Raw genomic sequence first — 25,310 nt, forward strand, 5'->3', positions numbered from 1 at the left:
AGAAAACCCAGACAGGTCACCTCGGGGCAGGTGAAGTCCCAAACCTTGTAGAGCAGGGCAGGCATGGGCGAGGGCACCGGCTGGGCTCCGCCCTGTCCACTGCCCCTCGCCGGGCTCCCTGTGAGAGCCACACTGCAGATGCGGGAGACACTGTGACCGACAATGCCCTCCAAGCCACCAAAAGTGGACTCTTGGACATGGCCCTAAGGGAAGGAAGGTAACTGTGTTCATTTCTCCTGCAGTCGCTGTTTGGGGCAGATGCTCTCCTTGTTTCCTGCAGATGAACTCATTCAAATCGTGCAGTCACTCCATGTTGTCACTCCCTACATTCTACAGAGACAGGGATGAGCCTGGCACAGTCACACAGCTCAAGGGGCACAGCCTCCCGAAGCTGCCCTGGCTGCCAAACGCACCCCACAACTCTCTCCAGTGAGGGTGGTCACCCAGCGACAGTGGCGAACTTGGCTCTAGAAAGCAGCAGGCCAGAACCAAACACCAGCTGCTGGCAGGGAGCTGGGCCGCTTAAAGAAAACCTCTGTGTTGCTCCTGGCTCCTGCCATCGGATCAGCGCGGTGCGCCGGCCGCAGCGCGCCGGCCGCGGCGGCCATTGGAGGGTGAACCAACGGCAAAGGAAGACCTTTCTCTCTGTCTCTCTCTCTCACTGTCCACTCTGCCTGTCAAAAAAAAAAAAAAAAAAAAAAAAAAAGAAAACCTCTGTGAACCTCAACCACCCCCGGCACACAGGAAGCTGTCAGGGAAACCCACGGCGAATGGGCACACACTGCCCCCAGCGTCACTGATAGCACGGGCCCCCTTGCTGCCCCCTGCTCCCGGGAAGAGAAGCGTCTCCTGGGCCTCCTCATGCAGGCCTGCTCTGACGGCAAGTTCACCTCTCCCGCGGGGCTTCCCTGGCGTTCGGCAGTGAGGTGAGCAGCATTTCCTACCACGCTGGCTAATGCCCACCCTCTGTGGCTCACGCAGCTTTGTAGTGCACCCTAAAGGTCCCTCAGGGGCCGGACAGTGAGACTGAGAAAGCTTCCCTGGGGCACTCACCCCAGACTAGGCACCTGCTAGTTCCCAAGCCTTAATGCTCACAATAGCAGCAAAAAGATGCAAAATCCCCAGGCGAATGTACATAATTCTGTCCACATTTGACTCCTTATGTGGGCTACATGCTATCCTCCCAGTCCCAAATCAGCAACCTGCCATCCACCCTGGACTCTCTCTGCCACCCTCAGTCTCCTGCCCCTGCCTCAGTCCGGCCCATGTGCCCTCCAGTCCCAGCCCTCCACCCTGAGGCAGAGATAGGACACAGACACACACACACACACACCCCGTGGCATCGCTGGTCCATCCTGAGCCTTCCAGACAGAATCCCAAATTGCCTGGCAGGAAACATCAGACCTCGCTCAGTCTCCAGCCCAAGCTGCCCATCAGCTGTCCAAAGCTCTAGCCAGACCACAACAGCGAAGCTCGCAGCAGCACCCTGCCTGTGCTGGGCCCACAGTTTGGGCAGGTGCAGCCCTCCTTAGCCACCCAGCCATAGTGAAGTCCCTCTGGCATGGCCTCCTGGAGCAGCCAGGTGAGATGCACCTGCCCTCCCTGGTGCCAGCTCCTCCACACCCAGTGGTCACTCCTTGCCTTCATGCTTTAGCTGGCACATCCAGGCTCTGGCTTGTGGGTGCCTCCCCGGCCCCACCCCACACCTCACTCCAGGTAGTACTTAGCAAATGCAAAGTGAACAAACAAGTTCAAGTTCATGTCATTTCTCTGTCCCTCACTTCCCTGGGGCTTGAATGTTGGCTCTAAGTTCCACGTGCCAGAGTCCATATGAAGATTCTTACCTGCATCCCTTTTCCCAGCGACCATGCCTCCAGAAGTAATAACTGCTAACACAGGTGTGGACATAACTTTTGTGAAACAAAACTCAGAGTCTTAGACAAGGTAAGGCAGCTGGGACACTTAACGTTATTTTTGGAATACTTTTCACTCCAAGAAGGTGCACTTAGAAACAAGAACAGTAAATAAAACAAAAACCCATTCTTTTCCATGCTAACCACTGCCAAAAGGCAGCTGAGCCGAGGTGAGGCGGTGGGGACCCAAGAAACCTTAGGAACCGGTGAGAGGGCCCCCGGCTGGGGCTGGCCTCGGGTGCCGGCCCCAGTATACCCATCCAAGTGGTGCGTGCTGAGGATGATCTCAGCATCACCTGGCCTGTGGTCCTGGAGGTGGGGGGTCATGTGTGTGTCCATTTCCGAGATAGCGACTCCCAAAGCGGGGAGGGGAGACTTGCCGGCCAGCCAGGGGAAGCAGACCACCTACAGGAAGCTGCCAGGCCCCAAAGCCGCCCCATCCCACTGCAGACCACAATCTCTCTCCTTCCCCTCCTCCCTGCACTAGCACCCACAGGCTACCAGACGAGAGAGGGGAACCCGGAAGATGGGACTCACGGTCAAAGCTACACAGCCCTCCCTGTGCGAAGCACGCACCCTGCGGCCCACCCCAGTGTTGTGACCCGTCCTGACAGATGAAAGGATGAACGGATGAACTCTCCAACAGGACCTGTAACCCCCAGCCCTCGGTCTGTGCCCAGGGCCAGAGGCGTCCAGGATACCGGGGCCCCAGAGGGATGCAGCGATAGGAAGACTTAAATCCTTCCCACTGTAAGGCACTGCCGCGCGGAGCTGCGACCCAATCATCTGCTTGCCCAGGACTTTCCCGTTTTAGAGCTCACAAGCCCTATGCCCTAGGAATCTCCTGGCCCCAAAAAACTGGGACAGTGGGTCAGGCTAGCGACCAGGGCTGTGGGACCCATCAGAAGCTGCTGACACAGGTGGGAAGGAGGAAATAAAGACGAGGACCCTAGAGCCAGGTGAGGAGGAGGGAAAGGGGACAATGACGTTATGCTAGACGAGCTGAACTCCACAGAAATCTGTGCATGACCATCATTACCCCAGGTCTCCAGGTGAGGAACTGAGGGTTGAAAAGGCAGTGGTGGGGCCGGCGCTGTGGCGCAGTGGGTTAACACCCTGGCCTGAAGTGCCAGCATCCCATATGGGCGCCGGTTCTAGTCTCTGCTGCTCTTCTTCCCATCCAGCTCTCTGCTATGGCCTGGGAAAGCAGTGGAAGATGGCCCAAGTGCTTGGGCCTCTGCACCCATGTGGGAGACCTGGGAGAAGCTCCTGGTTCCTGGCTTCAGATTGGCACAGCTCTGGCCGTTGCAGCCATCTGGGAGTGAACCAGCGGAAGACCTCTCTCTGTAATGCTGTCTTTCAAATAAACAAACATTTATTAAAAAAAAAAAGTGCAATGGTACATGTTGCTATGGACAGCACAGTTAGCAAGTGGGGACTGAAACCCAAGTGTGACTTCACTGCTGGTGCTTCTAATTACCACACTGCTACAATCCTGTCTCCAAATACCATATCCAAAAGTAAAGCACAAAGACACAAGCAAAGCAAAACAAAACACAAGCAAGCATTCCTGAGGAAGGAATGACAGGAAATTATAAGAAGAAATCCTGGGTCAGGAAAGCTACGGAAACTGAGCAAACAAGTTCTGAGCCTCCTGGCAGCCACGGCAAAGATGGACACATGCAGCCCTCACTGTAAGACCAGGAAGTACATTGGTCAGTCCCTCAGGACAGATGTGAGCAAGAAGTAGCTATGGGGAGAGTCTCTCTATGGGGCCTGAGTAGCAATGTGCTGAATGGCTCAGGGAGAACAAGCTTTGTGAAAGAACAGAGGGCTTCCCTTTTCAAAATGGAGGCCCAGGGGCTGGCATTGTGGCACAGTGGGTAAAGCAGCCACCTGAAATGCCAGCATCCCACATGGGTGCTGGCTCATGTTCCAATCTGTTCCACTTCCAATCCAGCTCCAGGCTAATGACCTGGGAAAGGCAGTAGAAGATGGCCCAAGCACTTGGGCCTCTGCCACCCACGTGAGAGACCTGGAAGAAGCTCCTGGCTTTTACCTGGCTCAGCCCTGGCTATCCAGTGGTTGGACGATATCTTTCCCCACCCTTCCCCATAATTCTGATTTTCAAATAAATAAAAATAATAAAATCCACAGAGGCCCAGTGAAAGCCTGGCTCTCCTCCTGTCCTCCACCATCCCCAGTGGGACAGCTAGGTGGAGTTACGACACACGTGAAGCTCAGGATGTCACTCAGACACCAGCTTTCAACGATGCTACCTAATAATGGGGTATGGCCTAGGAAAATACATACAATAGTGAATCAATGCCCTTGACCCCTTCCACCCCCCCATAGCTGTTTGCTCAGTGACCTACGTTCTCCACGAAACCTCCACCTCCCCAGGAGGGGCACCTGTGTCGCCACCTCTGCAACCCCACAACCTATGAGGAGCAGGCCCCAAGCACAGCACATGGTCTGGAAGTCCTGCTTCCCTTCCCCTGCCCAAAGAGACACTGCAGACGACCCCTGGGCCCGTTCTCCATGACACAGGGCCTGCCTAAAAGCTTGCCGAGGGAAAGATAGCCCAGTTTCCCTGGTTTGTTCAGAGGCCGGAGGCTAGCCCCTCTCTGGTTCCTCTGACATCCTGGGGGGAGTCGGGCTGCCTTGCTTTGGAACACATGGATGTAGAGAACCCTTCACTGAGTGAGACCACAGACCCTGAACCTAAGTGGCAGGTGTTTGCACCGGGGTCACTCAAACAGCACTTCCAGCTCCTAGCCGAAGCCCGGCCAACGTGGATAAAGGGAGACTTCAGCAGTCCTTACATTCAAGATGCCCTCAGCGCAGTTGGAGACATAAGCATTGACATAAACACATGGCAGCACGGCCAAGGCAACAGGCTGGACCAGGCTTGTCATGGTGCGAGCAGTAGCGCACTGCCCGGCTCCAGGAGGTACCTGTATGTCCTGGCGAGAGATGTGTTACGCCGTGATGATAAGCTTCCAGCAGATGGCAGTCAAGCATCTTGAGGATAGACTGCTATTTTTCTCCAGCTGTGGGGCACGGATGAGGTGCAAGCTTATTGGCCAGTAGGAAGGAGGGGACGGCGGCGGTGAAAGGAGAGATCAGGGAGGAGGTGGGGCCCAAGGGAGGTGCTGCAAGTGTTCGCCTGGTAGCCTGGTGGCTGGGCGAAGGTTCTGTAGCAAGCAGAGCAGTATCTGCAGTGGGACCTCAGCTGGAAAGGTGCTAGCCCTGGGGACCGGGGGACAGCCCCATCTGTGTGGCCCTGTGTGTCCAATCCCACTGGTAGCTGCAGATGCTTGGGGACCCTGAAATCAAACAGAGATCACATTTGGAGCTACAGGGCTTGCATAGTCAGCTGAGTTTCACCAGTAGCAAGATGTGTGAATCTGGGGCACCCTGCAAAGTTTGTGTGGCAGTGACCCCCAATACTGTTGATGGGGATGAGTCTACAGAATTCCAGTCCTGAACAGCTCCCAAGGGTGGCTACAGGGATTCAGCATCCTCACTTAGAGCTCCCCTAAATGCCCCAAGGCTGTGCACCCTGCCCAGCACAGGCAGGACAAGAGGATACCTTCTGAAACTGTGCATTCTACCCGAGGCACGGCAGTGAGAACCGGCTGCCACCCACTGGGCGTTCGGGCAGGACTCTTGGTCCTGGGAGTGGATGCACAGGCTATGGATGGGACGGCTGTGGGGAGGGGCCCAGCTCCAGCTGATAGCTGAGCAACTGCAAAAATTAAGGTGGACCAGGGCGTGGAGGCGCCAGAACAATCACGCTGAGGCCATCGGGCACAGGTAAGCAGGTGACGGAGTCAGCTCCTAAGAGGCTAGATTAAAAAGACTGCAGAGCGACTCGGAGTCTCGGGAACCTCCAATCCCCCTGGCAGCATCCACAAAATGTCTGAGAAGTGAACCGATATTACTTAGCATTTCTAATGCCCAGACCATGCTAATACAGCAGTGAAGAGCACGCTGTCCAGTGGGAAGTGTCAGGTTTCTAAGCCTGACTCTGCCTGGCACTAGTGCCTGGGTTCAGACCGTAGGTCCGGCATTGCCAGCTGTGGGCCACTGGGCACGACACCCAGCCTGTGTCACAGCCTCCTGACACGAGGATGAGGAGAATACTGCCTGCCTTGGAGTGGAGATGACAAGCCTTGCGAAGTGCTGAGAATGGCGCCCGGCACACGGCAAGTGCTGGCACAGGTGCTCTCTCATTAACTCTCACAGCAGCTGTGAGGACAGCTCGTGCTGCCCCCCACCTGACAGGTGAGGCAGCCAAGTGGGAGAGGGTGAGTAAACTTGCCCAGCGGTGACTGTACAGGAAGGAAGGGTTAAACGCACACCACACTCTCTCCATGATTATGGCCCCGGGCCTTGTGTGCATCACCTGGGTGACAAACACGGGACTTGGAGCCACACGGAGGGCTCACAGGGCCATCTGTCCCTGAGCAGGGGCCTGCGCCTTGCTCTCCTTTGTGGCCCAGCATCCAGGGGAGGGGCAGGTGCGCTGTCTGCTGCCCTCGGTCCTGAAAGCCTCCTCGCCAGGGCAAAGCTGTCTTTGCTGACCCCTAGCCTTGCTGTGCCCCTGCCTTCAGAGAGGGCACAGGGATCCGTCCTGGTGACACCGCGAAGGATCAGTGGGTCACGCTCAGGAGCCAGCTCACAGAGACCTCGGCCTGACTTCCGCTTCCCTGTGACTTTTTGTTCTGAAATACCGCAAAGATAGCCTGGTTCTCAGGGGAAGGACACTCTTTAGCTAGAAAGCTTACTGCCCGAAGTTGAAGAAAATTCTGGAAAACATCTGCACTTTGTTCTAAAGGAAACAAAAGGACACGCTGCTGCTGTTTGGTGGCCACAGGTGAGATGCTGGCATGAAGGAGAGCAGGTCAGAAAGGTGCTTCGCTTGCAGTCAGGGGCTGGGCCTGGCAGCGGGGTGGGCTCGGTACAGCTGAGACTCAGCCAGGAAAGCACGCGCCTCCCTGGAGAAGGGGAGCAGGGACCAGCTGCCGGGATGGGCTGCTTGGGCAGGGGTCTGCCGAGCAAGCATGTGGACTTCCCAGCCCCTCAGCGAGCGGAGGCAGAGCTGAGGTGCGGATTATCCTCAGGGCCTGGCATGGGGGGGCGGGGGAGTAGCACACACAAAGACTGAGAGTTGTGGGGTGTGGCAGGCAGTGCAAGGCCCCTTGGAGTGGAGTCCCAGCTCTGCCAATTCACTTCGCACTGTGTGGCTGTGTGTCCGGGCGAGGCAGGCCGCCTCTCAGAGCTGAAGGCCCCGCCTCTATAGAAGGGGCAGAGACCCCTCTTGCTGGGCTGCTCAGCTGTCCTCCGTGAAGAGAAGCACTGAGCGTGGGTTAACCGTGGTCACTGGTGCCAACGCCCTCACGCGGGACACAAGAGGGCCAAAGGCTGTGGCGAAGAAGCCAACTCTGACCGAAGGCCTTAGGGAGAGAGCTGCTCACAGTGGGGAGGAGGAAGAGAGGCGCAGAGGACAGACCCCAGACAGTGACCTGTGGGGAGCAGGACAGACTGGAGGGCACCTGCCCTCCCCCAACCCAGTCAGCCTTTTGCTGCTGGCCACACGGGGCACATGGGAGGGGTTGCAAAGGCAAAGGGATGTTAAGAGTCCCAAATCCCTCTGTCTTGTTAAAGTACAATAGCTCCTCCGATGGAAAGCTCAACCAAAGGGAAGCCAGAGAGAGAAGAAGGGGATCTTGGAGCTGCTCAGATGAGATGGAGAAAGCGAGGGACCCAGAGCCCGCAGCGGGGAGAGAGCAAGTTTAGCAGGCTGAGCCCAGCAGGCTGGCAGCTCCGCCCACTGAGGCACTGCATCTGGGTGGGCGGCCCCGGGACACAGCAGCACCTGGCTAGGGGTTGCCAGGGGCACTGCTTTCATGCTGCCTGGCACAGGCATTGGCCTTAAAGGGATCACCCAGCACAACAGCCTGAGCACCTCGCTTGCCAGGTACTTCCTGCACTGAGAGAATCGGCGATTTGAGTAAATTTCCACCACAAACTGCGCATGGCAGCCAAACTTCAATTCGGGGCAATTTTGTAATAATGAAGACTCTGTTCGCGTGCTGGCCCACGATCACACATTAATCCCTCCACAAATATTGACTGAGGACATCCAAGTGCCAGGCAGCGTCCTCCCTGGCAGTGCCAGCACGGTGCAGGGAGACAAAAGTCCTTGTCCTCATCTGGGCTACGTGCTGATGAGGAAGGCAGGCACAGGAAGCAAGGCCACGAATCCCGTGGGGTGCTGGGTGGTGGGAGGCGCCTGGGAGGGAAGTCAGGGTAGAGGAGGAGGTGGGCAGTCAGGAAGGCCCCTGGGGAGGGGGGCAGGGCAGGTGTGAGGCCCGGAGGGGGTCTAGGCAGGGGGCAGCAGGAGCCCCCAGAGTGCTATTGGACACCTGCCTCCCCACCCTTCCAGAACAACTACCTGCCTGTCCAGGGCAGCAAACACATGCCCAGGACAGCGCCGGCCCTGACACATCTTGTCCTGTCCTCGTGAAGACCTTCCATGGAACGCATTGTTATCAACATTGCGGAGAAGATAACACCAAGATTCGGCGAAGTGAGGCAACTCACCCAAGGTCCCGGGGCCAGGAAGGGGCAACACAGGGACTCCGATCCAACATGCCCAGTTCAAGAACGGGGACTCTGCATGGGCTCTGTTGAATCAGTGACTCAGCAAAAGCTCTCCCTCACATAGGGGAGAGAGGGCAGGGCAGCTTCCCACCCACCTGCCTCCACCTACGGTGCAAGGGTGCAAACCTGTAACAAGGATGCCAAGTAACCACAGGACTGGGGCGATGGACAGTCTGGTAAATGGGTCAAAGAAAGGTTGACCAGATGATCCTTTCTGCTGAACTCAGAGAGACTGGCAACTTCTCTAGAATTGTTTGATGACCTGCCTGCCTCGGCGAGCACAGTTGGAGGAAGGTGATTTAATCCTGCAATGTGTCTCAGGGTCTTGCTGTGCCCTAGACCTATCAGGTTGCTCTCCATGGCTCCTGACCCTGAGGACACCCCTACAAAGTACAAGCTCTTCTTAACTCAAATACAATCAGCTCGTTCTCTTCCATTTGCCTCTCTCCTACATGAAGGATGATGATGATGTTGACAACAATAATGCCACCTCAGGATGTTAGTTTCACTTCTTCTAAGCTTTGGTTACAGCAGGCAAACTGGACGCCTCTAAGAAGCCCTGGCTCAATCTCGGAGAAAATATTCACAGCAGGAATTGCAACAACAACAACCCAAACCGGTGGTGGCAGAAGCCACCCTGGGCCAGTCGGGGTTGTTTCATTTCACTCTCAGTGAAGAACTAACTACTTCTCAGAGAGGTCAGGTGCACTGTCTGACACCCCTCGGCTCACACGTGGGAGAGGCAGCATTCTAACCCCAAAATGCTTTGTCAGGGAAGGGGCTCGATCCTTTCTGAATTAAAACCAAACAAAACCTCCTGGAAATCAATTTAAAAAAAACAAGGCAAATACCTCAGAGTAAAAAAGAAGCAAAGAATACGAAGAGGAAATCATAAAAGATGAAACAGAAAGGTATATGTATGTGTGTGTGTGTGTATATGTATGTGTGTGTATGTATATGTATGTGTGTGTATGTATATGTATGTGTATGTATGTATATGTATGCGTGTGTATGTATATGTATGTGTGTGTATATGTATGTGTGTGTATGTATATGTATGTGTGTGTATGTATATGTATGTGTGTGTATGTATATGTATGTGTGTATGTATATGTATGCGTATGTATGTATATGTATGTATGCATGTATGTATGTATATATATCTCAGATCATGTTCTACTTCATCCTGATCCAAATGTAATTAGTAATGAGATGCCACTTTCCACCAAGATTCGACTGTAAGGGTAGAACCAGGATCACTGGGGGCTAGAAACAAGCAGGTAAATGAGCTGTAGATTAGAATAGAACCTGGCACAGCTTCTGGGAAGAGATGTGGCCTCATGGATCAAACGCTTTTAAAAATATTTATCCCTTTTGACAATGTAATTTCACGTCTAAGTTAAACATTATGTCTTAAGAAACATCTGTTACAGAGCATTCATTTAATAAATACAAACCCACACCTGCATATATAAGCAGACCAGTGAATATACACAGATTTTCTTACAGCATTCTAGTGAGGAATCATCAGAAACATCTAAATGTTCTACCTGGTGGGCACTGTGGCATAATGGGTTAAGCTGCCGCCTGCAATGCCAGCATCTCATTTAGATACTAGTTCAAGTCCCACTTGCTCCACTTCTGACCTGGCTCTCTGCTGATGCACCTGGGAAAGCAGCAGAGGACAGTCCAAGTCCTTGGGCCCCTGCACCTGTGTGGGAGGTCCAGAGAAGTAAGTCTCCTGCTTCAGCTGGGCCCAGCCCTGGGTGTTGGGGCCATTTGGAGAGTGAACCACTGGATGGGAGATCTCTCAGTCTGCCCTATCTTTTACTCTACCTTTCAAATAAGTAAAATAAAATCTTTAAAAAAATTTCAGCAGAAGGGAGTAATTCCAGGCATATAGAAGATGAAATATTATGCAAGTGGCTAAAAGACCAATGCATTCAATACGTCCAATCATGCTACACAGCTATACGGAGAAAGACGAGAAAATTCATTCAAGTATTAAGACTACTGTCTGACTGATGAGATGGGTTACTTTTGTTTATTGTTATAATTTCTCAATTTTCCATCTTTTTATATAATGAACATAAATTATTTATATTATGAAATTAAAAAAAAAGAACTGAAAGGGGGGCTGGAGCTGTGGCATAACAGGTTAAGCGGCTGCCTACAATGCCGGCATCCCATTGGGTGCCAGTTGGAGCACTGGCTGCTCCATTTCCGACCCAGCTCCCTGCTAATGCACCTGGGAAAGCAGCAGCAGATGGCCCAAGTGCTTGGGCCCCTGCACTCACATTGGGGACTCAGAGGAAGCTCCTGGCTCCTGGCTTTGGCCTGGCCCAGCCCCCACTGTTGTGCCCATTTGGGGAGTGAACCAGTGATGGAAGATTCTCTTCTCTCTCTCTCTCTCTGTAACTCTGCCTTTCAGATAAATAAATCTTAAAAAGAAAGAACGAATGAACGAACGAACTGAAAGGAAATAAACCAAAATGTTAATGATAGCCATCTTTGGCAGGCTGAGACAATGGGTACTGCTATTTACCTTTTAGTTTTTCTGTCGCAAACTTTGTCTAATGAGCATGTATTACTTTTGGACTATGCAGAACTATAAATCTTACTATGAAATATTCAAATTTGCTCTATCAACATCGTATATAAAAGATTTCAACTGGTTTTTAAGATATGAATACCAAAGGACAAGGGCATCTTCAAACAGCAGCTACAGGAGATAAAGCCTTGTGAAATCTGCACTACAGGGAGGGTTAAGGGTCTAGGAACGGAGAGTGCACACGTTACCACCAGGGCTACATTTCACAACCAGCACCAGGAGCATTCCGTCCCTTCCGTTCCCACCGCGCTCGTCCTTCAGCTGCTGTGGTCTGGTCTGAGCGCCTGGCTAGGGCAGGCACCAACCCACGGGAGCGCCTGGCTCGGTGCAGTGCAGTTCGTGCTGGACAGCACACCCCCTAGCGACGGCTGCTCCCGGGTGTCGGGTCCCACGCGCCTCCAGGAAAACGGGAGGATTCCTGCATGGACAGAGGCTTGGGCTCAGAGCAGGAAGCCAAGGGGAAACCGACCTCATACACTCAACTCCGGCGCTTGGGCAGCCCCTCTGATGCTGTTTCTTCCTTGCCTGACCTCAGACCTGCCCCTGGCTCTCAGAGCCAGTCTGACCCAGGGAGCAACCACAAGGAACTTGGTAAGGCAGGGAGCCCCGTTGGCCTTCCTTTCTGTAAAACTCTACTCGGGGGTGTTTTTTAATCTGTGTGTACGAGCAGGAGGGCAGGTGAGAAGCCCAGAGCAGGCAAGGTGAGAAAAGGCCATCATGAAAATCGTTCCGCCTCCTCAGGGCCGTGTAGCTCCTGAACGGGGCACCCTCAGAGCACCTCTGTGACAACCAGCCAGTGCAGCTGGCAGCCCGACTCCCACCGTCCTTGTGTAAAAGGACACCTCTAGGAGGAACCAAGTCATTGCTTGTCATTTCAAGTCTGCCCTGGGGTTTCTCTAATTCATTTATAAGCTCACAGACACATGCATGCATACACACACACACACACACACACACACACACACACACTCCTTCTCTTGTACCTTCAAAGAGGCAATACAAGTCTTTTTAACATGTCTCTCTTCACTCTCGAAGTGAAATTTGGACTATGACCTGCCAACACTTATAATTTCAAAAAAAAATCATTGCAATATTACAAAGAAGAAAGGAAATAAAGTCAGTTAAATAATACAGAAATCAGCATGCAAGTGTTGGGGCACAGCTACACGGGAAGACATATGAAAGGCACAATGAGATATAGCTTTCCAGGATGTGTAGGTAAATCGCATATCCTTGGCAGTTGTGTTCCTGCTAGATTCAGCATGTGCAAAAACGACCTCTGTGTTCACATGTAAAATGGAGTTGGCTGAGGTCATCATAACCAAGCAGTGCCCACGAGTATGCCCAGTGAACTTCAGTTATACAGATGCTGGACAAGGCTTTGTTGCCCAGGCAACACATCCAGTACCCCAGCCCTTAGGAGAGCCCTGTCACCACTACAGTCAAATCACTCACACACACTTCCAAGATATCCAATAGGGGGCGCTGCATACCCACTCAGGACCAATAGCATGCTTCACCCCTCTATTTGCCAGACACAAAGAGGCAGAGGTTAAGACATCCAACCAAAGCTATCCGGAAAATCGATGGCAGACAGGACTAGAAAGGGAAGGGAGAGTGGAAGAAGGGAATTACTATGGTAACACTATTTCCCCTCTGTGAAACCTTGTGCTGGGGCTGTTGTACCTTACAGGTCAGGGCTCTCATCACCCCCATTTTTTTTCAGAGAAGATACTACATTTAGGAGAGTCTCAGCCACTGCTTATAGCCCCATTTTTGGAGGTGCCAGAACCCAATTTTATCCAGTGCTTTTCCTACTGCGACACGGTGCTTCTCTTCTAGGTTTCTGGGGCCTACAGTCAGGGACAAAGGCCCTCACTTTGCAGCTTAACTCTCAAGGAAATAGTGTCTGGGCTGCGTTCCACCTGAAAGGCAGCTCACGAAGAGAAAGGTGGCTCGATCCCAACCTCTTGGGCGTCCTGGCCCAGTCAGTGTGTGGCTGCAGGCAGAAAAGCTCAGGCGTCCCTGCACACAGGAAGTGGGGGCTCTGGATGAAGTCACCCGTCAGCATTCCCCAGACGCCGGTGGGAGGTGGGGGAGCCCGGCCCAAGCCAGCAGGGGTTGTTTCAGGAAAAAGCATGTTTGGCACCCAGGTCCCAGCTGTGCAGGGCAAGTGGTCGTCACATCTGTACACCCCATACCAGCTGGGCTGTTCTGCCGGACTGAGGCCTGGGGTAGGCATTGGAAGAGGGGATCCAGTTTTGTAATTCATAGGCATCTCTGTTTCTCTACTTTCTGGCCATAAAACCATGACTAAGCACTTTGAGCAAGAGACCTATTGCATCAGATATCGTGTTCAGGAAAAGAAAATATTAATAGCCCATGCTTGTCACCTCCCTCTGCCCACTACTTACTGCATGAGCACGAACCCATTTGCTGGAGACAGTGCAAAGGCATCTGCCCTATAGGAGCACACTCTGTCCCAACAAACTCTGAGGTTTCACAGAAAACAGCTCCACTCAGGCTCCTGTCAAGTGACGTCTTGCAAAGTCAAGCAGGGCCAGCCCAAGTCTGCTGCGCCGTTGGCTCTTGTTTTTTTCTGGCCCTGAGCAGAAACGCTTGGGAGACAGCACAGGCTCCGGAGTCGCACTGCCTGGGCCCGAACCTCCACTTTGCTATTTCCTGGTATGGCTCTGGATAAGACCTGCCCTCTGGCCCCTTTGGTAAAAAGATTGTGACAGTACCCACCTCGCAGTCAGTAAGAACTCCTGAGCAGAGTGCAGAACCACACCCGGCCCAGGGTAAGCACTCACTCAACCAATGTCCCGATAATTAATACTGATCCTGACTTCCATGCTCTATAAAGAATGGCTGAAGGCAATGGTGAACATTAACCCCAGGGAGGGAGATAGGGGAGCGCGGCCTGGGCCCGGGAGCACGGCTCGCAGAGTCCTCCAGTTGAATCACGCCATGTCTGCGGACCTTTGTTCCATGTGGCTCTGAAAGGCAGAACTAGGTCAATGAGGAAACACTGCCAGGAGGCAGATCTGGAGTCAGAAAAGGGGATTTTTGAGAGAACTGGAGACATCCACACAGGGGAGCAGGATGCCTAGAGCAGAGGTGTGCAATGGGGCCAGGACACTGCCCGTCACGAAGGGTGCAGACAGGCTTTCTCGGCCAGCGGAAGTGACCCTGGTGCCCTCTCCCACTGGCCCTTTCTCTCTCCCTGATAAGGAGCAAGTGCATGCTGATAGCCAGGGTGTGCCTCATCAGCCTCAAGGAAGCAGGCCGGACTTTGGCCCTATCTTCACACACACAACCTTCAGGACTTTCACTCAGTGCTCTCAGAACAACTGCTGGCCATGGCAGTGGCAGTGGCAGTGGCAGTGGCCGTGACAGTGACCAGCGACGGCTGAAGAAACCAAAAAGCACTGGGTGCCAGGACAGTAATTCAGAGAGGGTGCGAAGACGACAGAGCCGTGACAGCAAGCTATCAACACTTTCTTACTCTGGAGGATTTAAAGGCAGTATCAATTACTAATGCCGTTCCTACCTGCGGGCATACAGAATGAAGGGATCAGGCCAATTCCCTGGGCTGGGCTTGGGACAAGAGGTTTGGGGGCCATGCTCAGCACCCTTGTCTTGGGCAAGGGTTCACAGTGCTCCCTACCACCCCCAGACACAACCCCCAACCTGGGTCTCACCGAAGACGTTTCCTGGGCTGAGCTACTCAATGACGATGCTGGGACACACTGAGCAGACCAGAGCAAGACAGGAGAGCAAGGAGGAGAGAGAACCTGGAAACCAGTTCAGAGTGGGCGCCCCCAGCAGGCCCCTTCTATCATGAAATGCTGCTATCTTTACAAACTATAAAAACCAAAAACAGTTAAAATAATCAAGTTACTTTGCCAACAAAAAATTGGTTTGTATTGAAGCATAATACAAATCTAGGAAAAAAATTATGTGATTCCCAAACTAAAGCTCATATGCTATTTTCCAAGATCTTTCCTGTTACTGTGAATTCATGCATTTTCTACTGAGAATGTGAAAGCAGGTAGTTGGCAATAAAAAAGATCAAGGGGGAAAGGTGTAGAGAGAGGATCCTGGAGATGCCCTGTGTACTCACATCTCATTGTCTGAGAGCCACTGTCCAGGCCGACTGGGAACCCGCTGGCAGGAGGAAGGCCCATCTCTTTTTGAAGATACCCACTGCCCAAAGGCCTCTGCTTTGGAGCCAAGCTGCCATGGACCTGCCCACAGCCCCTACTTCCTCCCTTTCCATTGTCAACCTCCTCTACAGTGGGCAGTCCATGGCCCACAGTCGCTCTCCACTCTCCAGCTGGTTGCCTGCCTGCAGACAAATCCCAGTGCTTCTTCCTCCCCAAGCACCGCCCCCCTCCAGGTGGACTGCTATAGCCTTGCTTCAGAACCAGGTCACCCTCTCGCACCTCACTCACATCCTCTGAAATCACTGGCCTCCAGTAGGCATGGAGGTGATTTCACAGCCCGTCTTCCCTTGCAAAGCTTTGTCTAGGGCCCTGTGCCCTCCCTCTGAAAGAGAACCGACATGTCGTGCCCAGCTGGGCTGGAGCCATGCTGGCAGGTGGGCAAGGGCAAGAAACAGATCCAAGTTCCTCCTTACCTTCCAGTCCCAGTCCACCGACATTGCTGCCTGCACAGTGCACAAAGAGGGGTTCAGAGGGCCAGAAGGACCATCACAGTCAGCTGTCACTCTGACTAGCAGGACGTAATACAAAGGCGGACTCAGAGGGGCACAGAGAGACACCAACCACCACGCACTGTCACACTTCTAGCCGTGTGGGGTGAGAGGAGTGTGAACACAGCACTAGGGCCACCCACATGGGATCCCAGTAAAGGGCAGGGCATTCCATGGCCTGTGCCCCAGCCCTTTGCTCTCTCTGGCAGTACCATGAAATCTTAATAACCCATTTCCAGGGCTCCTGCAAAGTTGCCTGTTTCATTCATCTTCCCTGCTGCCCACCGGCCACTGCCCCTGACTTCCCTCCGACACTTTGCAAATGGGCTGTACCTTTTTCCATTAGAAAACATCACAGCATCCGCAGAGCTTTCCCCAAGTGTATCAGAGAGCAAACTGATTCTACCCTTGCTTTGGTATCCGAACACGCAGATTCCAAAATCCCCTGCTCTACACCTCCACTGCTCAACTCAGCTTTCATGGACGTATTACTTGGTCTGCTACATAAGGGCTGATTATGCGACTGTCTTAGCATTCGTCTCAAGTGCAGAAATTAGATCTACTGCATTTCATTGGCAGGGTAGGTTCGGGAAACAGCCCACCATTGCCAGGACTCTCCAATCTGGGCCTCTGCCTCCCACCTGTAGTAAGACGGAGCTCAACTACAGGGTCTCGGAAGCGCCCTCTGGCTCTACCACAGCATGAGATGGCAGGCAAAAAAAAAAAAAAAAAGAGGCACTGGATTCACATCTTCTCGTGACTTGGGGCAGGGCTCTGTGAGATATCACAATGTGGCTCCTCTGAGTGGCACAGATATGCCACGGCAATGAGCGAAAACCCTAACATGGGGATTCAGTGCTATAGGATGTATGTTTGTGAGCTAAGTATAATGGACAATGAAGAGTGATTTTATCTCCCTTTGAGAACACAAGTGCGCTCTTCTATATTTATACCTTCCATCTCCTGATTTAGACAGGGAAGAACTTTCTCTGATCAGCACTCAGTTGCCAATAACTCCACTCTACATCTAAATGAAGAATGGGAGTCATATAAGTTCACAGATTGAATGGATGGCTGATTTACAAAGCCCTTAAAACTGTGGCTGCAGGCCGACGCTGGCAACCCCATAATTAGATATGGCACGCTCTGCAATGATGTATTTTTTTACTGTTTTTTAATAACTCAGTCCTCCTTCTGGGATGAGGGGAAAAATGGAATTTGTTAAAAATAAATCGGGATTTAGTGGCTTTTCAGCCTTCTGCTGCTTGTTGCTCAAAATATTCTATAAATAAGAGAAGCTCTGCCCTATCGTGCACTGTAAACACCCACAGACACTCAGCGCCAAATTCTTCCGATTATGACCCTGCGCCTGTTGCCAAGATACTGCAAGGACCTACTTGAAAGGCGGCCATCTAGGCCATTTCCTGATTAAGCTGCCCTGTAGCGAGGAATCGAGGCCTGCTGCTTTGGCATCATATCTAGTCTCAAATAATCGCTCCGTGTTCTGGAAATTAAGCCTTTTCCTTGTGGTAGAGTTACAATTTAGAGGTGAGTGAAGAACTAACCACCTGCCCAACCAGCCACCCGCAGCCTGTGTGGATTTAAGATCCTACAGCAGCACATGCTGGATTAAATCAGACAGTGAAAGTGTGTTGACGACGGACGGCATCTGTCACGGTGCCTGCCAGGCAAATCAAGGTCACGCGAAAGCAGGTCAACTATCGCTAGGACAGGTGAGTCACATGCAGAAGGCCTGCCCTTCTGTTCACGCCTCAGCCTGGGTCCCTGTCGCCCACGGCTGAAGTAGTCACTGGAGCGTCCACGCCCCACCCGGAGAGGGCCCACGTGTTGGGCTTAGTGCTCTGCAGTTCACGTACCAGAGCGTAAGCTGGGACTGGCCCAGCCACCAGGCTCCACATGACCCCAGAGAACTGTAAGCAGGGATCCAGAGCCTGTGGCGGGCCACACTCTCACTGAGCGAGAGAGACTTGCAGTTCCTCAGAAACCGGAGTGCTCAAAGCGGCACTGGAGCAGAAAGGGCTCTGGTAGGAGACTCCTCACCATGCTTCCCAACACGAGGCCCATCATTTGGTGTGGGCTCAGTGGCTGGGGACTCACTTAGACATGCTGGCTCTCAGGGCCTTCAAGGGCCCAGGGATAGAGCACCTGCTCCCTGCCCCCAGGGGCCCAGATTATGAATGAGCAGTCCATTAGTGAGAGAATGAGCAGTCCATTAGTGAGCAAGTACTGCCCAGGAGAGAACTGATGTGTGCCACGAGGTTACATTTTTCAGACTTAGAATTGGGACACAGAGGGTGGGATTTCTTAAAAACAGTAGTCCTACAAGACAAGGGTGCTGGGGGGGGGGGTGATGGTCATAAACCACCCGCCCAACGCCTGCCGCTGGCTCCAATTGCTTAAGATCGACATAATCTTATGCACTTGGGTCTGCTCTGCTGAGAACGTGAGCATCAGGACAGCAGAAGCTCCATCTTTATTCCGGAGCGACTTGGCAGTGACTGCCTCTTAGGAGGCACTCAGCAAATATTCACTGAACAAACAAAAGCATACCCGGCCTCTGTGACAGTGTTCTATAGACGCGTCTCCCTCTACCTTTACAGTCATGGGATGAGGTAAAACGGAGATGAACCATGACAGTGATCAAGGTTTGGAGAGGGTGCACATTTTCCCCAGAGTGGCACAGCTAGCAAGCGAAGGAGCTGGAATTCAAAGCCAGATATGGAGAGCCCTAATCCCAGTATTCTAACAAACATGTATTACTTTTATAATTCGGAGGGGGGAAGAAGAAAAATTTTAGAGGAAAAACTGCTCATCACCCAGTAGTTCTACATCAGATGATGGATTCAGTTCCTGTACTCAATAGTCAAGTCCCATCTCCAGCTAAAGAGTAGTGCACTGCAGCCATAGCAGGAGGAAAGATCCTGGGGCCTCCTTTATAGGAAGCGTCCATCCCTGTCTTTCCGTGAGCCTACAATAGCCAGGCCAGGGGTGGAATCATCGGCAATAAAAATCATTTCTCCTGTCACTGTTAGAAATAGCAGGCTTTAGTCCACGGTTCACTGGAAAGATGCCCAGTTGCAAGCAAGACAGGATGGGTAGTTAAGGTGCTTGGAACGTGCCTTCTCCCAAACCCAAGAGAGAGGGGGAACAAAGCATACTCTTTAAACCTGACATTTCAAAAATGTTTAAATTGAAAAGTCGATGGCCTCAAAGGAGGAGGTACCTTTCTCTGACGGGAGGAGAGAACTTCCACTTTGACTATGACCTTGTTGAAATAAGATCGAAGTTGGCGAACTCAAAAGGCTTCCATAGCCTTGGCAACTCATGACTGGAGCCTAGGGAGATTATGGACACCTTAAAGAAGAGTGTCAATTTGTTAAGTCAGCAACAGGAGTCACTGTGCACTTGCTCCTCATGTGGGATCTCTGTCCTTAATGTGTTGTTCAATGTGAATTAATGCTATGACTAGTACTCAAACAGTATTTTATACTTTATGTTCTGTGTGAGTGCAAAGTGATGAAATTTTTACTTAATACATACTAAATTGATCTTCTGTATATAAAGTTAATTGAAAATGAATCGATGTGAATGGAATGGGAGAGGGAGCGGGAGATGGGAGGGTTGCGGGTGGGAGGGAAGTTATGGGGGGAAAAAGCCATTGTAATCCATAAACTGTACTTTGGAAATTTATATTTACTAAATAAAAGTTAAAAAAAAAAAAAAGTAGATGGCTGGCGCCGCAGCTCAATAGGCGAATCCTCCACCTGTGGCGCCAGCACACCGGGTTCTAATCCCAGTCAGGGTGCCAGATTCTGTCCCGGTTGCCCCTCTTCCAGTCCAGCTTTCTGCTGTGGCCCAGGAGTGCAATGGAGGATGGCCCAGGTACTTGGGCCCTGCACCCGCATGGGAGATCAGGAGAAGCACCTGGCTCCTGGCTTCAGATCAGCGCAGTGTGCAGGCCGCAGCGGCCATTAGGGGGTGAACCAATGGAAAAGGAAGACCTTTTCTCTCTGTCTCTCACTGTCCACTCTGCCTATCAAAAAAAAAAAAAAATTAAAAAGTAGAGATGTACACTCATGTAAACAGAACATTGAACCCCATCAAAGCTGAGTTTATCGCCCTGTGTCACCTAAAATCACAGTAAAATTCCTATTAGTCTGATATTTGAGGCTAAAAAACTTTTCCAGTCCATCTGCGAGATGCAGGCTATGGCATGAATTTAGGCACAAATCAGCAGGTGCATCTCATCAAAATGGCCAGGCTAGATGTAGCATGAATACATTTCTCAAATACGGGAAACAACTGCTAATGATTAATGGTGTCAATAAAGCAGGTATTTCCAAATGTTATCAGGCTGTTGTGCCCAAGAACCTTCCAGTACACACAGCCAGCGGCAACATCCTAGGGTGTGGATGGGGAGGAGCCTAGTGACAAAAGAGCACACAGCCTCACCTTCTGGATCTGAAATTTCAACTGGGACCCCTGGTGGGGTGGGGAGGCGGGGAGCTTCAGGGACAATGTCTCATGAACAACACTGGACTTGTATTGGTCCCATGTTTGTTTTTCCTGGAGAGACGGTCTATAAACTTCCCCAGGTTCACTAAGTGATCTGTGACTCTTGGGAGCACCAGCTCTTCCTGCTGTCACTCCCTGATTTATTTAGACAGTCCTGCTGGCACAAACAGTTATCAGGGAAGACCTTCTGGCTTTCACAGTGATCAAGATGTTGATCAGGGAAATCATCCCAGCGCTTGCCCAGACAATCCAGCCACTGGGAACTCCTTAATGATCGAAAAGACATCATTGGCAGAAGGGAGTGAGAAACTGCTGAGTCTTAGCTTGACCCTGCTGCCCAGGTAGACACAAATGGCACATCCTGAGAAGACCAGGAGAGCAAACCAGGGACCAGAAAGTCTTGAGGCGAGATGAACTTGGGAGCAAGTAGGTGGGACAGAAGAATGAACACAGCCAGGCAGGGCTCCACCTACACACCAGCTGTGAGGCCCTGGGATGGGGATGATGATGGCGATGACAACAGGATCTGCAATGAGCCATTATTTACTGACAGCACAATGTCTAGCACATAGTAAGCAAGTACTTGTGTACTAACAAAATAACACGTTAGGTATCCTTCAAATCTCACAGCAACCCTAGGAACCCTCTCTACACAGTTTCATTTCCATTTTTCTAGAACTGGGCAAAGAAGAGTAAAGATCAAGTAGTATGCCCAGGGGCCACAGAAAGCTGGGATTCAATTCCATATCCAGTCTGCTCACAGCCCCTACTCTTAACCACTCTACTACACTGCCAGCGCCAGCTTCCTCATCTGTAGTAGAGGACAACAGGATGGCTGGGATGAGACAGAATGCATGGGGAGTACCTAGCGCAGTGCCGGCACATGAGAGGCTCTGGTGGAGCTCATTCTGATATTCCCACATCGGGACCCCAGGAGGGAGAGAAAGGGGGGACGTAAGCACGTGGCCACACGGAGGGTGCAGCACTTCACTTCACAAGCACGACTAGGGACTGTGGGATGACATAGCCTTGTTTGGGCATACAGAGGGACACCTCAGCAAGATGGAGAGGGATGGGTTTACTCAGCGAGGAAAGAATCTGGACAAAGGAAAAATTCCAGTTCAAAACAAAGTTCTCAAAAGGCAGCAGCAGACAGCACAGACATGCCTGTGCCAGGAATGTGCGCCCTTGATACCCGAGGGAGAGCGAGGGCTCCTATGCCTGCTTGCAGCAAGAGAGATACTGAATTCCTGGTTATCAGCAAACCCCACCTGGAACCTGAGCAGAGTCTAGGCTTTTTTAAAAGTTGATTTATTTATCTGAAAGGCAGAGAGACACAGATCTTCTATCCACTGGTTCACTCCTCATATGCCCCCCAACAGCCAGGACTGGACCAGGCCAAAGCCGGGCATTCAATTCAGGTCTCCCATCTGGGTGGCAGAGATCCAAGTACTTGAGCCATCACTTTCTACCTCGCCCAGGATGTGTATTAGCAGGAAGCTGCAATTGGAAGCAGAGCTAGGACTTGAACCCAGATACTTTGACCCCAAGGTGCAGTTTAACTGCTGTGCCAAACGCCTGCCCCCAGGCCTTCTTTCAAAACAGAGAATGTGTTACAGCAAGTCCGCTCTGGAGTCAAATACGAAGAAACGCAGCCACTGCTCCAAGGAAGAACCATGGACTTAACGAGGCTGGCGGTGTGCAAACACCAGCGGCCCCACGTCCTCGCTGATGACACTAACTTGAAGACAGCCCTAGCGAAAGACTGATGGGCAAGGCTGTGGGGAGCAGCGTCGCTCCTCAGAGAGCTGGTATCCCTGCGGAAAACATGCATACCAGGGCTCACGTTTGCCTGGTGAGAAAAAACAGCAGGGCGTGTTGCCAGCCTCTCCCCAGGCCAGCTCGTCCCCTCCTGCTTTTCTTATAAAGGAATCACTACACCAAGTCATCCCAATCGAAATCAAAGGTACTCAGAGGTCTCCAGGTCCTGCCATCTGGCCCCTCTTCTCCACCCCCACAGCTCTGGCACAAGGCTCAGCATCAATTTCCTGGACCATTTTAACAGCCTTTAAAGTAGTTCTGCTGCCTCCCTCCCACAGTTCAGCCCCCACACTGCCACCAGCTGGTTTTCTAAAATAAAACTGCTGACCACGTCACTCACCTCGTGAAAGATGGCTACTAGCTTTGCGCTGCCCATGGAAGAAAGCTCCAAAGTTCCAGTTCGCCCGCAGGCACGCAGGCACTCATTCACTGGTTCATGTACCTGTTAAACATTTCCTGGCCACTTGCCACCTGCCAGGCATGCTTTTAGGTCCCTGAGTGTTGAATTCAGTAAGACAAGGACCCTCATCGTGGATTTATGTTCTAGTAGGGGAAGGCAAACAGTAAACAAGAAGACAAATGCATAGCATAACACTGGGAAGTGACGAGAGCTAGTGGAGGAAAACACAGCGGGGACGAGGCCAGTCACTGTGGGAGTGGGAGGGCTGGGGGAAAATGGTGCTTTTAGACAGGTGATGGGGACCACAATTGCTGTAGGCGGGTCCAGTGAAGACACGGGGAGGAGCAATCCAGGCTGAGGCCCTGGGGCAAAAAGGAGAATAGCAAGAATGATTCGGGGCCGAAGTGGAGAAAAGCACGGAGTGCTGAGAGACGAGATCGGAGAGGCGGCGCTGGCAGGCCATGGAAAGAAGTTTAGGGTTTATTCCGAGGCTGCCAGAAAGCCACTGAGGGTGCTCAGCAGGGCTGGCACAGGCACTTACTCTTTGAAAAAGTTTGGGGGTTGGTTTTTGTATCACAGTGAGTTAAGCTGACGCTTGGGACACCCGAATCCCGTATCAGAATTGGCTGGTTTGAGACCTGCCTACTCTGCTTCCAATCTAGCTCCCTGCTAATGCCTCTGGGAGGCAGCAGATGATGGCTCAAGTGCTTTGGTCCTGCCAGCCACATGGCAGACCCGGATGGAGCTCCTGGCTTTTGGCTTCCTCCTGGCCTGGCCCCAGTTATTGGGAGCATTGGGGAATGAATTAACAGACGGAGCCTTTCTCTCTCTCTCTCTTTTTCTCTCTCTCTCTCTCTCTCTCTGCGTGTGTGTGTGCTTTCCTCTCTCTCCCTTTGCTTCTCAAATAAATAAATAATCTTTTAAAAAATCGAAGATGCTTCTGCTTGACTACGTGGACAACTGATGGCAGTGGGGCGAGGAAGGAAGTAGGGCGATCGGCGGAGAGCGGACTGAGAGGGGGTGGATGGCGACCTTGAAGGAGGAGTGGTCACAATGGTGTGAGGAAGGGGCGGGGATGCTGCGCTGACTTTGGGCCTGGGTAACCAGGTAAGTGGTCAGGCCATATATGAGGGAGGAATAAGGCTCGTGTTGAGTTTCCTGGATCTGGCATGTCCATTACACCTCAGAGTGCAGCTGTGGTGTGGGCGTGGGTACGTGAGCTGTGGCACAGGACAAGGGTCCTGGCAGGTCACGAGGACCTGGGGGTTGGCAGCATCTGGATGACTGCTAAGGTGCGGTGACTGGCGTCTTCCACCTCTCAGCCCCACCTCCTACCAGGGCTCTGGCTCTACCCTGCGGCACCCGTTGCTTGAGAAGCCCTTCCTGGACACTCTGGCAGCTGGCAGACTTGCCCCATCTTTTGAGACTCGCCCCAAAGCCATTTCTTCCCTTTCTGATTCCCCAAGAGAACGCCACTGCCCCCTCTTCTCCTACCATACCCTATGACGCTCGTTTGACAAGGGCACAGGCTGTGCCCTCTATCTATTTACACCTTTCGCCCCGTGACTCCTCAAGGGCAGTAACTCAGGGTCTAATCCTCTGTGCCCCTGTCGGCGAGCAGAGGCCTGGACATGGTGAACATTTACTGAATGAATGGAGCTCTCCTCTCTGCAGAGAGGCGCACCAGAAATGACGCACGTGCTGACTGACTCACTGTGCAGCTGCCGTCTGCAAGGGGGGAAGCTGAGAGCCCGGGGCCCTGGCACTGCAGCACTCCTGACGCTCGACGGGACAGAACGGCACCTTCCCGTGAGCTTCTCGGCAAACATGAACTTCAGGAAATCTACGAGGTATTTCAGGGCGTTTCAAGGTGTGATCAACACAGCACCTGATCAAGGTATTCTGGGGTTCAGCACCTGGGAAGACCCCTAATCATCTTTCAAGACTTCTCAAAAGTCCCGGACCCTTCCTGACTCCCAAGAGAGCACCCGCGTCCTCCCACCCAGGGTGCAAAGCCAGTGCCCTCACAAGTCAGAAACAAGGCCAGGAAGCGGATGTCCTTCCTCTGCCCCTGCCGCCGGAGCCCCTGGGAAACAGGCCTTTACCGACAGCATCAGAGAGGTCATGGGACCGCCCAAGTTCACAGAGCTGGGAGATACAGAAGCCAGGATTCACCAAGGTCTGTGTTCCTTCCAGCACATTCCAGACAGCCTCACTCCACGATCTGGGGTCCCACAGCAGGCAGGATCCTTAGGACCACTCAAGCTGCAGATTACCCCAGGGACCCGGGGTTCTGGAGAGAGGATGTGGTCTGCCCACGGTTACTGAGGCGTTACTGGAAGAATAGAGTCAGGCCCTAGGTCTCCTACTCCCAGGTGGGGCTTTTGGAGCCCTGTGTCTGCCTCTCTCACCGATTCCCTAGGAAGCAGAGACAGAGCAAGGAACAAAACCTTAACAGGGCAACCCATCTGCTTACAAGAACCTTAGAAAAATCAACACGAGAGGCAAGGACAATGGTGTTCTCAACTGCTGTGCCTCTCCAGGGACTTACTAATAGCAGAAAGGTAACCGAGCAGCTGTGACAGCACCGAGCAGGTTCCAAAGCCAGTGACATGAATGGGACTGACCAGTGCCTGACAG

The 25,310-nt window shown here is 52.4% G+C and overlaps 1 protein-coding gene across 6 annotated transcripts in view; it reads right to left on the reverse strand.

The window, feature by feature from the left end:
* Nucleotides 1–25,310, reverse strand: part of BMAL1 (basic helix-loop-helix ARNT like 1) — a 106,072-nt gene that overhangs the window by 36,915 nt on the left and 43,847 nt on the right. The gene's annotated exons all lie outside the window — the stretch shown is intronic.

This window comes from Oryctolagus cuniculus, chromosome 1 (genome assembly GCF_051225735.1).
Source record: "Oryctolagus cuniculus isolate XC-2025 breed Fujian yellow rabbit chromosome 1, ASM5122573v1, whole genome shotgun sequence".
NCBI lineage: Eukaryota > Metazoa > Chordata > Mammalia > Lagomorpha > Leporidae > Oryctolagus > Oryctolagus cuniculus.